Here is a 15,464-nt window from a genome sequence, read left to right as displayed (position 1 = left end):
CACACAGGGCATGAATGGCAGGAGATAGGATGTCACTGAGAGATAATCTCAAAAACTGCCTAGCACAAGGTAGTTTCTGTTGCTTTAAAAATAAAATTTTGAGGGCTGAGAGCATGGCTCAAGTGGTCGAGTGCCTGCCTATCAAGCTCAAAGTTCTGAATTGAAATCCCAGCACTGCCAAAAAAATTAAAATCTTTTCAATAAAATAGTGATAAGAAAACTGGGAGAAAGAGTAAACAGAATAGAAATGATCCAAGCTTGCATTAAAAGGCTCTAGCTACAGTGGATTACTTGAATGACATCATTTTCATACCAAAAATGTGGAACACATAATAGATAGTTTACAAAAGGAGGAAATTGAGGTTCATCAAGTAAAGAGGAGAGACTATGATGAAGAGACTGTTCAATGGGCAGATGCTGTCATAGCTGCCAGAGGTGATGGCACAATGCTTCTGGCAGCAAGTAAAATCTTGGATACACTTAAGCCAGTTATAGAGGTAAACACTGATCCAGAACGGTCTAAGAGTCATTTGTATCTGCCTGTTCAGTATACACATTCCTTCCCAGAAACCTTACATAAGTTCTATCCTGGTGAGTTCAGGTGGTTATGGAGGCAGCCTATCAGGTTAGGTCCCTTGAAGGGACTGGCATAAATTCCACTCCCGTGTACCCTCACAAACAGCAACTAAGTTTGAATCAGCATAGTAGAGTCTCCAACATTGAAAGAGTTAAAGATGAAAGGTATAGGCTTCAGGACTTTTGCCAGTGAGAGCACTAAATGAAGCCTTCACTGGGGACAGTCTATCATCCAGGGGTTCCTACTATGAAATTTCAGTTGATGATGGCCCATGGGAAAAACAGAAGAGTTCATTCAGGGCTCAATCTATGTACTGGAACAGGATCAAAGGCCTGGTAATTCGATATTAGCAGGGTTGCAATTCAGGTTGTGGAAGATGTTTTAAATATTGGGTGTGTGTAGGGGGTGGGGGCAGGGGGGAGAAATGACCCAAGCCTTGTATGCACATATGAATAATAAAATTTAAAAAATATATATTGGGTTTGTGTTTGTTTTCATTGTTGGAATGCCTGCATGGTTGTGAATAGAGGACCTTCTTTTGAGTTTAATGATGGAACAATTGCTTCAATGATGATCAACAAAGAAGATGAGCTTGTAGAACTTGTAGAGCTTGTAGAAAACTGTGCTTGTAGAACAGTTAATGATTTCCCCAAATGACAATCTTGGACTTCTAGAAAAATATTTTTACTTCAGAAGTAGTGTACCAGTCCACAGACCTATATTATTTGGGTTATTATTGAGACTGGTTGCCCATGGGCTCAAAGGTGACAAAGTGGGATTTGCATTACTCTTCTGTTGGATTCTGATGGACAAAAGATATTCACTGTGTGAGAAAAATGGATGGGCGAAATGCAAAAGAATTGATGGCAGTGAAAATTCTTTATTACTTACATTTAATAACCCAGAGTATTGATATCTGTTTAAATTTAGAGATAGGCTTAAATAAAGGATTAAATGTTTAGGATTTGAAATTTAACTCTACAAATGATTTGTCTTCCTAATGTGGAATTGATCACACATAACATTTGACTAGTGCACTATTATTTATAGTAAAAATAAAAAAAGTAAAGTTTAAAAAAAAAAACTTTGATGATGGAGAATTTTGATAATTCCTCACATTGACATTTGCGTAATTGATGTAGGCAAATGTGTTTTTCTAATTCCAGAACACGATGATGTGGTAACTCTTTATTGCTTTAAATTTTTCATTTTTGAAATTATTTATAAATGAATACTTTCATTCTGGTTAATTATACAGTGCTGGTAGAGAACATCTCTTAGGACAAAACTATCATGCTTTTATAGATATAGTATCCCATAGCTATTTTAGGTCAATTTTTTTGAAAAATGACTTCAGTCCAATAGGCCTTTTTCACCTTTGAAACTCTAACATGAATTCAAGGACTAAAAGAATAAATTAATGCGAGGTGGTCTACTCTTAGGAGTGTGGTAAAGTCTTTATAAAAATTATTCTCATCTAGTGTTAGGATTGTTGCCAGAAAGAAAGAAGTCTTCAATAAGTATGTCAAACATTAGTTTTGAAATTGCCATACTTATTTTCACTTATGCTTATATTAAACTTTTTCATAATATCTTTGTAGGATAAAAGGCCATTGCTTTTTTTTTAACCCCATTATGAGAACCCTTTTACTTTTGGAGGAAATTATTATTTAGTTTTTGTTCAACTTATAAGTAATCCTAGAGTTTTCACAAAAAGCTCCTATTGCTGAATAATGGAGTGGTGTCTTGTGCCATTTATTCAGCTGTCTCATTTTTTTCACTCACTGGTGAACGTTTTTCACTCACAGATTTTTATTGAATACTCATTCTGTGCTGGATACACACTGATGAATGAAACACTGTCCTTAAAGACTTTGAGCCTAGTGATCTCAGAAATAAAAATTCTATGAAATTTAGGATATATTATCAAATTGAGTGCTGTTAGTTTTGCAGACAGTTAACATGTAGCTGTTACCAGTGTTTTAAAAAACATTAGGGGGAAAAAATAGCAGCTACGATAGGGAATCAGATCTCTTAAGCTCCATGACTTCAGAAACCTCCTTGAAACACTGGAGCCACACTTGGGTAATTCTGATCTCTCCTAGCCAAAATAATAACCACCATCACATTAGGTGCAGATAAAATTCAAAGACTGACCCTTAAATCAGCCTTTAATTGCACCTAACAGCAGTGAAAATCCTGCCTGGCACAGCCAGCAAGGCCTATCTGTCTCCAGCCCTGGGAAAAAAGCTTCCAGCTGCTTCTCTTCTCTCTCTCTCTTTTTTTTTTTTTTTTTCAGTTTTCATTCTTCTCCCAACAAGCAGAAGGCAGAGCACCAATGAGAATCAACCCTGCAACATCCTGACCCCTAGCCCGTGGAAAGCCCCCTTACGCCACCCCAAACAATGCCATTTCTCCCCAACAGCCAGCTCCAAAGCTACCTGCCTGAAAGTGCAGAAGATACAGGTGAGTGTCACAAACCACGCGCGGCTCCCCAATCCATCCCCCCACCCCAGGAAAATAATCCAGTGCAACCCCTGGGTGGACATAAACAGTGACCTGTAATCTAACAATCTAATACTGATATGGCAGGGGTGGAAAGCTGAACCAGCCCTGGAGAATGGGGGTGGGGAGTGGTCTCTCACTGCTGAACAGTCAGGGGGTGGCAAGGAACTGAGCTCTCTAGCGCCAAACTCTCAGTGATTGCTGGGGGAGGAGGTGACCAAAAAAGAGCTGCAACTGAAGAACAACACAACTGCCCCTGCTGAAAACAGCTCTGACCACCCTGCATGAGCTGGAAATATTACCTCACCTCACAACTTCAACTAACCTTATGGACAGAAGGTCCAAATACCACTTACAGGCTAGTCACCTGCTGAGACCACATCAGAGCTTCTACTTGAAGACCAATACCAGGATTGGACACCTAAGGAATAACTCCAGAACCTTCATTAATAAACTGAACTACTGAACCAGGTTCCTGAACCTGGTGTTTTGTTTTTGTTTTTTTATTGTGTTGCTTTTTTTTCTTTTTCTTTTTTTATTCCTGTATTATTAACTCCAGCATCACTGTTCTCTATCATCCCTATTCTCATCATCTTTACTCTCCCTCCTTCTCCTGTACTACAGTCCATTGTTCTCTCTCCAAAGTACTCTTTCTGCCCCTTCTTTTCCACTCTTTACCCTGTCTTCACCTCCCTCCCCCAACCTATCACCACACTACCACTCCCTCTTACTCACTCACCACGTGTTGACTAGCCTACTCTACCAACTGCACACAACCCAGCTCCCTGCAATCCCTGACATAAATACCCTGCACTATAACAACAGAAATATATCCAAACACACAAAGGCCATAAAACCCAGCAATCCCATAACTCTTAACTCACCCACCCACTCCCTTTCTCACCCACCTCCTTTTCTTAGAGCCACATTTACCAATTCCCAACAATCTAGAACTAGCCTAATAACCATTACCCCTCCCCAACTCTGACTGTTTATAGACATTATCATTAGGGGGTTTTCTATGGAATATGTTAACAACTGGTCTGGCATTGAACCTGTGAACTTGTTAATGCTAAATTACACCTCCAGACCAGGGGCAGACAGAGCACAACAACCTGACTAACAAGCAAATCAGCCACATCAGGGAAAGAAATCGGGCAATCAAATCCACCAACTAGCCTACCAAAAATATAGTGACACAGCACCAAGTGGAGTGATGGGAAGAAGAAGAAGAAGAAGAAGAAGAAGGGATAGAAACCACTCTCCTCAAAAAAATAATTCAATATATGACTCAGTGGGAAATGAAAATGGATACTCAGTTCCTGACCTCAACAAAACAATGATAAATGTAACTAAGGAACTCAGCAATGCCCACAAAAAAAAACCTTCACAGAAGAAATCCAGGAAGAACTCTCCAAGAAATTCTTGGAGAAGATATTAGTCATGGTCAACCAGAATGTACAAGATGCACTCAAGAAATTTCAAAACACCAAAAACAAAGAACATGAGATGACACAGAAACAAATAAAGGAACTCTGAGAGGACCTCAACAAACACCAAAGTGAAACAAAGGACACTATAAAAAGAGAGATACATGAATTGAAGAGGACAACAAAAATTATAAAAGAAGTGAACAAAGATTTGGAAAACCTCAGAAGAATCAAACAGAAATCCTAGAAATAAAAATTCCCTATCGTCATACAAAAAACACAGTGGAAGGCCACTCCAGCAGACTAGAACAGGTGGAAGACAGAACCTCTGCTCAAAGATAAAAAAGAAATTAAAGAAAAAAAACAGAAGAAATCTTAGCAAAATAACTCGAGATGTGAAAGGAATATGCAAGAACTCAGCAACTCCATCAAAAGACCAAACCTGAGAATCATGGGCATTGAAGAAGAAAAGGTAAAAAACAAAGGGATACATAACATCTTCAAGAAAGTAATAATAGAAATTTTCCCATGGGAGAAATAGGAAAAAGAAAGGAAACCTAAAATTTGAATGTGGTTGATGTGCTCCATGTTGAGGAATGAATAAAATAATCTTAAACTGGCAGAAGCCACTATGGGAAGGGGACCAGGAAGTAAAGAAGAGGTCTGGTAGAAATGAACCAATGTGGGTTGCAGTACACAAGTGCATGGAAGCAACACTAGGAATCGCTCTGTATAGCTATCTTTATCACAAACTAGCAAAAGCAATATGTCTTTCTTATTATCTCTTATGTTTTCCCTTCTACAAAATAGAAGAAGAGGCCAGAATGGGTTTTGCCTGGAAGCACGGGATTGAGGGACTGTGGGGTGGGGTGAGGTGGCACAAACAATGTATACACATGTGAATAAAGGTAAAAATGATAAAATAAAAGGAAAAAAAAGATTGTGTATAAATCTACTTAGGGCCAATTAAATCACATTCTATACCAAAAAACTTTTAAAAATAAAAAAATTTTTTGCAAAAGTAATCTAGGTTTTGATATAATACAGAAAAATATGTTTTTCTTAAGAGAATCTGCAGATACTTAAAAAGCAGATAACTTACATGGTGCATCAGATGGAACTAAAATAAAAATGAGTGTTTCCCAGGGGAGAATGTAAGCTAGTACAACCACTTTGGAAAATATTATGGAGGCTTCTTAAAAAACTAAACATATATCTGCCGTATGATACAGCAATACCACTCCTAGGGATATACCTGAAGGAATGCAACTCAGATTATACAAAGGTACCTGCACACCCATGTTTTTTGCAGCACTATTTACGATAGCTAAGCTATGGAAACAGCTAAGATGCCACACTACTGATGAATGAATCAAGAAAATGTATTTATACACAGTGGAATTTTACTCAGCCACAAAGATCTAATTTCTGCTTTGATTTCTTTTTAAAAGTTATAGACAAATAGATAGATAGATATAAGAAAAATGCTTTTCTTAATTAAGTGTATTTGCATAAACACAGTAAAGAATTTACATGATGCATTAGATGGAACTAAAAATTAGTGTTTTCCCAGAACTGGTTCTAACTTCTGGTTTGATTTTTTAAAAAATGATATATGTGTAAGATACCACTTTGTAAAGAAGTTGAATTCTTCATGATAGAAACACCCCTAATGGATAAAAATGCCAACTCTGTCTTTGATATCACAAGGAAATCTGATTGTCCATGTGCTACCACAGGCTTGTTAATATATAACACATTAATAGGTAACTTGCTATGTGAAATTGGTCATAAGCCACATTTTAAGCGGTCTTAAGATCCTAAATATGCTTCATTTGCAATATAACTTCTACTCCCTTGTGGGGATTTATTTGTAAGAGGTAAGAGAAAAAGGATATTAGAATAGCAAAAATGTTTTTATGAATGGGTTAACCTTTTAATGACAACTGTATGTGAATAAAATTAAACCATTGGGTTTTTTTCCTAAAAAAAAAAAAAAAAGAAATTTAGATATCTACACACAGAAGAATAAAAACTAGATCCCATCTCTACATATTCAAATTATACAATTGAAAGAAATGTGTTGAGTTTATTGTGGAGTTCTGATAATGTTAAAATGGCCTTATGACCACTAAATGCAGGAATATCATAATTCTCGCATGGTTACCCATTTCCTGAGGTTCCAAATGGAGTGTTACCATAAGAAATGACAACAACAAAGAGCAATATAAAATTACCTGATGCTGAACCTTTCCCAATTAGAGGTCAAACTATCTTTTTTCTGTTTGAGGCAAAAACTACTAAGGAAAGATTCTTCAAATCTTATCTTACAGCTATTTATCCTAAGAACCCAAATGCTGAGAAGATAAGATGGTAGGAGCAAGTAAAATTATACACAATTATAATACTCAAGGATGAGCAGAGGGAGGATGGATAAAGGAGAATAATAGAGGGGGTGAATTCAAGTATGATACATTTAATATATTGTAAGAACTTTTGTAAATGCTACAATGTACCCCCAGCACAACAATAAAAAAAAGAAAAGAAAAAGAATGAGCAGAGAGGAAATTATCCACAATACATATGGAGATAATGCAGGCAAACTTCAGTCATCCCTGAAGCCATCACCCTAGTTCATCCTGGCACAATAATTGATGTCCTCATTTAAAAAATATTTATTGAGAGCCTACCTTGTATTAGTCCTGGGCATGAATAGCAGAGAACAAAATTAATTCCTGCCCTGGAGCTTGTATTCTGCTAAGGAGAAACATAAAGTAAACAAATAAATTTAGACAGTATCAAGAGGTGGTAAATATGGGGCTTTTTCAATAAATAACCTCTTGGCTCAGATTCCAGGAAAATCAAAAAATAAGATGAAAGAGTAAGATTGATAGTACATCAAGATATCACCTTTATTACAAAGATTAAGTTGGAGGAGGTGGTTGACAAGTAACTAAGCCCATAATTCCACACCCCCAAATTGGATAGACTTGTTCATCCAGTCACACACAAGCCTAGACAAAGGAGGGCAACCCCTTTTGGAGAACTGCCCAGGTAAAGGCATATGGCATGTAGTTCCAAGAGGAAACCAGAGAGAAATAGAAAGATTTGACCCCCACACATGCACAATTTATTCTTATAAATTTTCAAATCTGGTACATCATTTACTTTCCCTAGGTGTGCTACAGTAAAGGATTAAAGAGATGTCACTCATAGTATACTAAATTAACTCCTTACAAACAAAGGCATCAGCATCAAAGAAGAAGCATTTCTAGCTCCTTCTCCAACATTCCTTAGACCTTTTGTTATTCATTCCTTGTGATTGACTATTAAGTTGATAATCAACATGGGTATTGTTAACCTCTCAGAGTGCAGATAAGTAGTCTACTAAGACAGCTTTGCTATTACCTGTCTGAAGTAACAATATCAATACTAGTTACCAACTTTGGGGGGGGGGTAAAATCTTGGGATAACAAATAGGAAGTATAGGATTTGCTCCCAGAAAATCCTAAAATGAGTTAGAACAGTATAATATCTATGATTGTTAATTTTGATTACTTTACTTCATTGTATTAAGAAACATCTAGGATATTAGTAAAGCATTATTTGGATGCATCTGAGAGGCTGTTTCTGAGCAAATCCAGGGTGGCAAAGCAATCTAAATGTGATAGCACAAGCCCGTAATCCCAGCACTTTGTCAGCCAAAGTGGGAGAACCACAATTTCAAGGTCAGTCTGGGCTAAATATCAGGATCTTATTTCAAAGAAAACCCAAAAACCAAACAAACAAATAAAAAATTGCAAAGTGTATAGTGTCTAAAATACTCCCTGTGTTATCGGTAATGGCTAAATAAGAAGGTCTAGCTAAAAAAGCAAAATAAATAGGCAAAATCAATGCTCAGATTGAAACAAATTTAGAGCTGTACAGACAGCTCTAAAATCAGAATAGGTCCCCTCACTGTGGGAAACACACCTCCAGAAGAAAAAATGGCAACCAAGTCAGAAACACTCAGTATATTATTACCAAATTTACCAACCAGATAAGTTATCCAGTTCCCTGGGTGTAGACTAAACAAGAGTTTTACCCTATTTTCACTCCCTCCACATTGAAGGAAACACTTGGATAAAATCAGTGGCTATAACAAGTCCACTGAACATATTAAATAAAGGCATGCCAGGTTGATAGGATGTTTAGTTCATGTTAGTTGGGGTCAGAAGACTAAGTCTGGAAGCAAAACTTGTGATGCCTCACAGAAGGATGTTCTATGCAGAAAAAAATGAAAGACTCAACAGCCCTGAGGAAATAGTGTATGGCATGTCAGACTAATATACGGAGAACTTTCATTGTCACAGTTCAGGGATCTACTGAGTAAAACCATGCTACAAAGAACAAAACAACCCCTTCATATGCCAATAGCACCAAGGATGAAAAACCCTGTGTTAGAAGTTCACACAAGCCAGTGATAAAACAGAGTTACTCAGAGAAAAAGAGATCAAAGATGGACTCAGAGAGGCAGTGGAGACAGATCATATGAGACCTTGCAGACCATGGTAAGGACTTTGGGTTTTACACTGAAGATGCTGGAGGGTTTTAACCAGGGAGGTGACATAATCTTATCACATTTCTAAGGAATCCCTATAAACTTCAAGTAGAGAATGGACTCTAGGGAGACAAAGGTGGAAGCAGGGAGAAGATGCTAAACTCCAAGTAAGAGATAATGGTAGCACTGGAGATGGTAAAGTGATATGATTCTGAATATAGTCTGAAGGTAGGGTGAAATGAATTTACTGAGGGTTTAGACATGTGAAGTGACAGAAAGAGAAGAGTCAATTCTTTTTGAAGAATAAAAATGTCATTTTCTGTAATAAAAATAACTACAGGAGAAAGAGGTTATGGCGGAAATGAGATGTTAACTTATAGATAGCAAGTTTGAGATGTTCACTAGGCATCCAAGAGGAAAAGACAGGTGTATAATTGGATGTGAGAAAGAAATTCAAAGGAAGGCTGATAAAGTTTTAAAATTGTGACACTAGATGAGCTCATCTGAGGACTACATGTTTCCACATGTGGAAGACTAGGTGTGCAAGGATTAAGCCAGGGGCTCCAAAGTTTAGAAATGGGAGAAGTGAAAAGGAACCCACAGGGGAGACAGAGAAAGAAAGCCACTAAAGTCAGAGTAATACAAAGATAGTGGTGGTAGGATTCCAAGATGGCAGCTAGAGGGAGGAAGCAGAAAGCATGCCTCCTAAAGTAAAATCTTGGAGAGATGCTGGATATACACCTTACAGACAAAACCACTGAGAAGAGGCAAAACTTTGACCCCTCCACACCTCCAGCCTGCGCAGAGCATCTCCACTTCACGTTAAACAGAGAAGCCAGGAGGGCCCCCGGGCCACCGCCAGATGCCAGCACCCAGACAGCTTGGGAAAAAGTGGACCACAAGGTGAGCTAAGCAGTACACAGTACTCCCACAGACAACCCTGGGCCAGATCAGCATAGCCCCCTGGACAGACCAACCCCTACCCAGGGAAAAAAGAGAAACTGAATAATAACCAATAAGAACAACAAAGACATGTAGCAAAGAAGGCGGGGTGCCCTGACACCAAAGAGGGGGTGAGGGAACTCCCTCCTGGAACTGAAAATAAACAAGCCAGGCCGGAGAAGGCAGGAGTGCATCACACGCCCAGCAACCAGGAGAGGGAAACCTTGTAAAAGTGGAAGAGGGAGGAAAACTCCACAGGAGAGGGGGAAGACCCACTTCCCACGTGAGCCGTAAACAAACACGCCAGCCTGAGAACGCGGGTGCAGTGTCATCTCCCCCACTGTGCTTGGAAAGGGGAAAGCTTGTAGCAGCAGCTTACACACAGGAGAACTCTGAGTAAACAAAGCCTGCGGGGCCAGATGAGTGCTAAGCTCACCCCTGAGATCTGCATAAATAAAGCCTCCAGCAACAGCAGGCAGACAGCATTGGGCAGGCAAGCCACAGCTGTAGATAGCCATTCACAAACCTGTCTCTAGACTTTTTTTTTTTTTCTTTTTGCTCTCCCTACCTTTCATGAGACAACAACTGAACTACACCTGCATGCTGAAAAACTTACTGAAAGTGTATTGCATTTGAACTTGGGACACCTTGTGGGTTTTTTTGTTTGTTTGTTTTGTGTGGTTTTGGTTTATTTTATTTTTCCCCTTTGATGAGACAACTACAGAACAACATCTGAAGCACCATCTCCAGGACTGGAGGCTGAGGGATGAACACAAAAATTGCATTTGAACATGGAGATTTTTTTTATTTTTACTTTAATTTTTTAATTTATATATATATATATTTCATTTATTGTTTTTTACTTTTGTTTTCAATCCTCTCCCTGCCTCTCTAATGCTTTTTCAGCTTATGATTGAATAGTACACTGTCTCTCCCTGCTTGTATCTTTGAAACTTTTTTTGTTTGTTTCTTTGTTTTGTTTTTTTCTACTTGTTTATTTGTTTTTCCCTTTTCCTTTAACTTCTTTGCTTTCCATCTCCTCTCACCCTTCCATTCTAAATATCACTAGTGCTATTATTACAAGCCCGAATATACTTAATTGCACACAATACAGGAACAATAACAACACTAAGGGCAATGACAGGAAGACAGAAAAAACAGGGAAACCAGCTTTCTCACAGCAAAAAATTAGTACAGGAACCAGAGGGAAATGAAGAAAATAGATACTCAGATCCAGACTCCAACAAAATGAAGATAAACTATGCCCACCTAATAGAATAACCTAAAAGAAGAAATACTACAGGTACTCAATGAGAATTTTATAGAGATAATATTGGATATGGTCAACCAAAATGTACAGGAGAGACTGAAAAAATTCCAAGAAATACTACAGGTACTCAATGAGAATTTTATAGAGATAATATTGGATATGGTCAACCAAAATGTACAGGAGAGACTGAAAAAATTCCAAGACAACAAAAATAGAGAATTAGAAAAAGCAAAAGAAAAAACAAAGGAAACAATAGAAGCACTGTATAAACACCAAAGTGAAACAAAGAACACAATTAATAAAGAGATAAATGAACTCAGGACAAAAATAGACAACATTAAAGAGGAAAAGACCAAAGATATGGAAAACCTCAGAAAAAAGAACAAAACAGAACTGCAAAACAAAATGGAAGGCCAATCCAGCAGAATAGAACAAACAGAAGACAGAATCTTAGAACTTGAAGAGGAAATGGTAATTAAAGGAAAAACCAAAGAACTACTAATTAAACAACTCAAGACCTGTGAAAAGAAAATGCAAGAACTCACTGACTCCATCAAAACACCAAACCTGAGAATTATGGGCATTGAAGAAGAAGGAGAAGAGGTCCAAGAAAAGGGAATGTGTAATATATTCAACAAAATAATAACAGAAAATTTCTCAAATCTAGAGAAAGATATTCCCATACAGATGCAAGAGGCCTCCAAAACACCAAACAGACCAGATCAAAATAGAACTACTCTATGACATATCATCATTAAAACAACAAGTTCAGAAACTAGGGAAAGAATATTGAAGGCTGTAAGAGAGAAAAACAAGTAACATACAAAGGTAAACGCATCAAAATCACAGCAGACTTCTCAACAGAAACATTAAAAGTAAGAAGAGCTTGGGGAGAGATATTCTGGGCATTGAATGAAAATAACTTCAACCCCAGGATACTCTACCCAGCAAAACTATCATTCAATATAGATAGAGCAATAAAAGTCTCCCATGATAATCAGAAACTAAAACAATACGTGGCCACAAAGCCACCACTATAAAACATTCTTCAAGGGATTCTGCACACAGAAAGTGAAACCCAACATAACCATGAAAGGACAGGCAGCACCAAACTACAGGAAAAGAAAAAGCAAGAAAGTAGAGTATAACCTCAACTTAGGCACACACAATCAAACCTTCAAACAACTAAGACAATTAAATGACAAGAATCACCACATACCGATCAGTACTAACAATGTTAACAGATTAATTCACCCATCAAAAGGCACTGCTTGATGAAATGGATTAAAAAGGAAGAGCCAACAATTTGTTGCTTACAGGAGACCCATATCACTGACAGAAATAAGCATCCTAGACTTAGGATGAAAGGCTAGAAGAAGATTTACCAAGCCAATGGCCCCCAAAAACTGGTAGAAGTAGCAATACTTATCTCTGACAAAGTAGACTTCAAACCTACATTGATCAAATGAGATAAAGAAGGACATTCCATACTAATAAAAGGGGAAATAGACCAAAAGGAAATAACAATTATCAATCTATATGCACCCAATGTCAACACACCCAATTTCATCAAACATAACATGAAAGACCTAAAAGCATATATTTACTCCAACATGGTGGTTGTGGGAGACTTTAACACCCCATTATCATCAATAGATAAGTCATCCAAACAAAAAATCAATAAAGAAATCCAAGATCTAAAATATACAATAGATCAAATGGACCTACTTGATGTCTACAGAACATTTCATCCAACTTCTACACAATATACATTCTTCTCAGCAGCCCATGGAACCTTCTCGAAAATAGATCATATCCTAGGGCACAAGCAAGCCTCAGCAAATATAAGAAAATAGAAATTATACCGTGCATACTATCTAATCACAATGCAATAAAATTAGAACTCAACAACAAAAGTAAAGACAAAAAACATGCAAACAGCTGGAAACTGAATAACTCATTACTTAATGAATAATGGGTCACTGATGAAATAAAAGAGGAAATTAAAAAGTTCCTGGAAATCAATGAAAATGAAAACACAAACTACCAGAACCTATGGGACACAGCAAAGGCAGTCCTGAGAGGAAAGTTTATAACCATGAGTGCATATATTAAAAAGACTGAAAGATCCTAAATCAATGATCTAATGAACATCTCAAACTCCTAGAAAAACAAGAACAAGCAAATCCAAAAATAAATAGAGAGACATAATAAAATTAAGAGCTAAAATCAACAAAATAGAAACCAAAAAAATCATACAAAGAATTAATGAAACAAAAAGTTGGTTCTTTGAAAAATAAACAAGGTTGACAGACCCCTGGCAAACCTGACTAAAATGAGGAGAGAAAAAACCCAAATTAGTAGAATCAGGAATGCAAAAGGGGAGATAACAACAAACACCATGGAAGTCCAGGAAATCATCAGAGACTACTTTGAGAACCTATATTCAAATAAATTTGAAAATCTAAAAGAAATGGACAGATTTCTAGATACATATGATCATCCAAAACTGAACCAAGAGGAAATTAATCACCTGAATAGACCTATAACACAAAATGAAATTGAAGCCACAATCAAGAGTCTCCCCAAAAAGAAAAGTCCAGGACCTGATGGATTCTCTGCTGAATTCTATCAGACCTTTAAAAAAGAACTGATACCAATCCTCCTTAAACTGTTCCACGAAATAGAAAGGGAAGAAAAACTGCTGAACACATTTTATAAAGCCAGTATTACACCTATCCCAAAACCAGGCAAAGACACCTCCAAAAAGGAGAACTATAGGCCAATCTCCTTAATGAACATTGATGCAAAAATCCTCAACAAAATAATGGCAAACTGAATTCAACAACACATCAAAAAGATTATTCACCACGACCAAGTAGGCTTCATCCCAGGGATTCAGGAGTGGTTCAACATATGAAAATCAATAAACATAATAAACCACATTAACAGAAGGAAAGACAAAAACCACTTGATCATCTCAATAGATGCAGAAAAAGCCTTTGATAAGATCCAACACCATTTCATGATAAAAGCTCTAAGAAAACTAGGAATAGAAGGAAAGTACCTCAACATTATAAAAGCTATATATGACAAACCTACAGCCAGCATTATACTTAATAGAGAAAAACTGAAACCATTCCCTCTAAAATCAGGAACCAGACAAGGATGCCCACTATCGCCACTCCTATTCAACATAGTACTGGAATTCCTAGCCAGAGCAATTAGGCAAGAAGAAGGAATAAAAGGAATACAAATAGATAAAGAAACTATCAAAATATCCCTATTTGCAGATGACATGATCCTATACCTTAAAGACCCAAAAAACTCTACTCAGAAGCTCCTAGACACCATCAATAGCTACAGCAAGGTAGCAGGATATAAAATCAACATAGAAAAATCATTAGCATTTCTATACACTAATAATGAACAAACTGGAAAAGAATGTATGAAAACAATTCCATTTACAATAGCCTCAAAAAAAATCAAATACCTAGGTGTGAACCTAACAAGAGATGAGAATGACCTCTACAAGGAAAACTATAAACTTCTGAAGAAAGAGATTGAGGAAGACTATAGAAAGTGGAGAGATCTCCCATGCTCATGGATTGGTAGAATCAACATAGTAAAAATGTCAATACTCCCAAAAGTAATCTACATGTTTAATGCAATTCCCATCAAAATTCCAATGACATTCATTAAAGAGATTGAAAAATCTACCATGAAATTTATATGGAAACACAAGAGGCCACGAATAGCCAAGGCAATACTCAGTCAAAAGATCAATGCTGGAGGTATCACGATACCTGACTTCAAACGATATTACAAAGCAATAACAATAAAAAAAGCATGGTACTGGCACAAAAACAGACATGAAGACCAGTGGAACAGAATAGAGGAGCCAGATATGAAACCACACAACTATCACCAACTTGTCTTTGACAAAAGCACTAAAAATATAAGATGGAGAAAAAGCAGCCTCTTCAACAAAAACTGCTGGGAAAACTGGTTAGCAGTCTGCAAAAAACTGAAACTAGATCCATGTATATCACCCTATACCAAGATTAACTCAAAATGGATCAAGGATCTTAATATCAGACCACAAACTCTAAAGTTAATACAGGAAAGAGTAGGAAATACTCTGGAATTGTTAGGTATAGGTAAGAATTTTCTCAGTGGAACCCCAGCAGCACAGCAACT

The 15,464-nt window shown here is 37.2% G+C and overlaps 1 pseudogene; it reads left to right on the top strand.

The window, feature by feature from the left end:
• The first annotated feature begins 446 nt into the window (after positions 1 to 446).
• On the top strand, positions 447 to 1,234 carry LOC109678704 (NAD kinase 2, mitochondrial-like; annotated as a pseudogene).
• The last annotated feature ends 14,230 nt before the right edge of the window (positions 1,235 to 15,464 follow it).

This window comes from Castor canadensis, chromosome 9 (assembly GCF_047511655.1).
Source record: "Castor canadensis chromosome 9, mCasCan1.hap1v2, whole genome shotgun sequence".
Taxonomy (NCBI): Eukaryota; Metazoa; Chordata; class Mammalia; order Rodentia; family Castoridae; genus Castor; species Castor canadensis.
The sequence above is the reverse complement of the archived record's forward strand: the minus strand, read 5'-3'. Positions and strand labels throughout refer to the sequence as shown.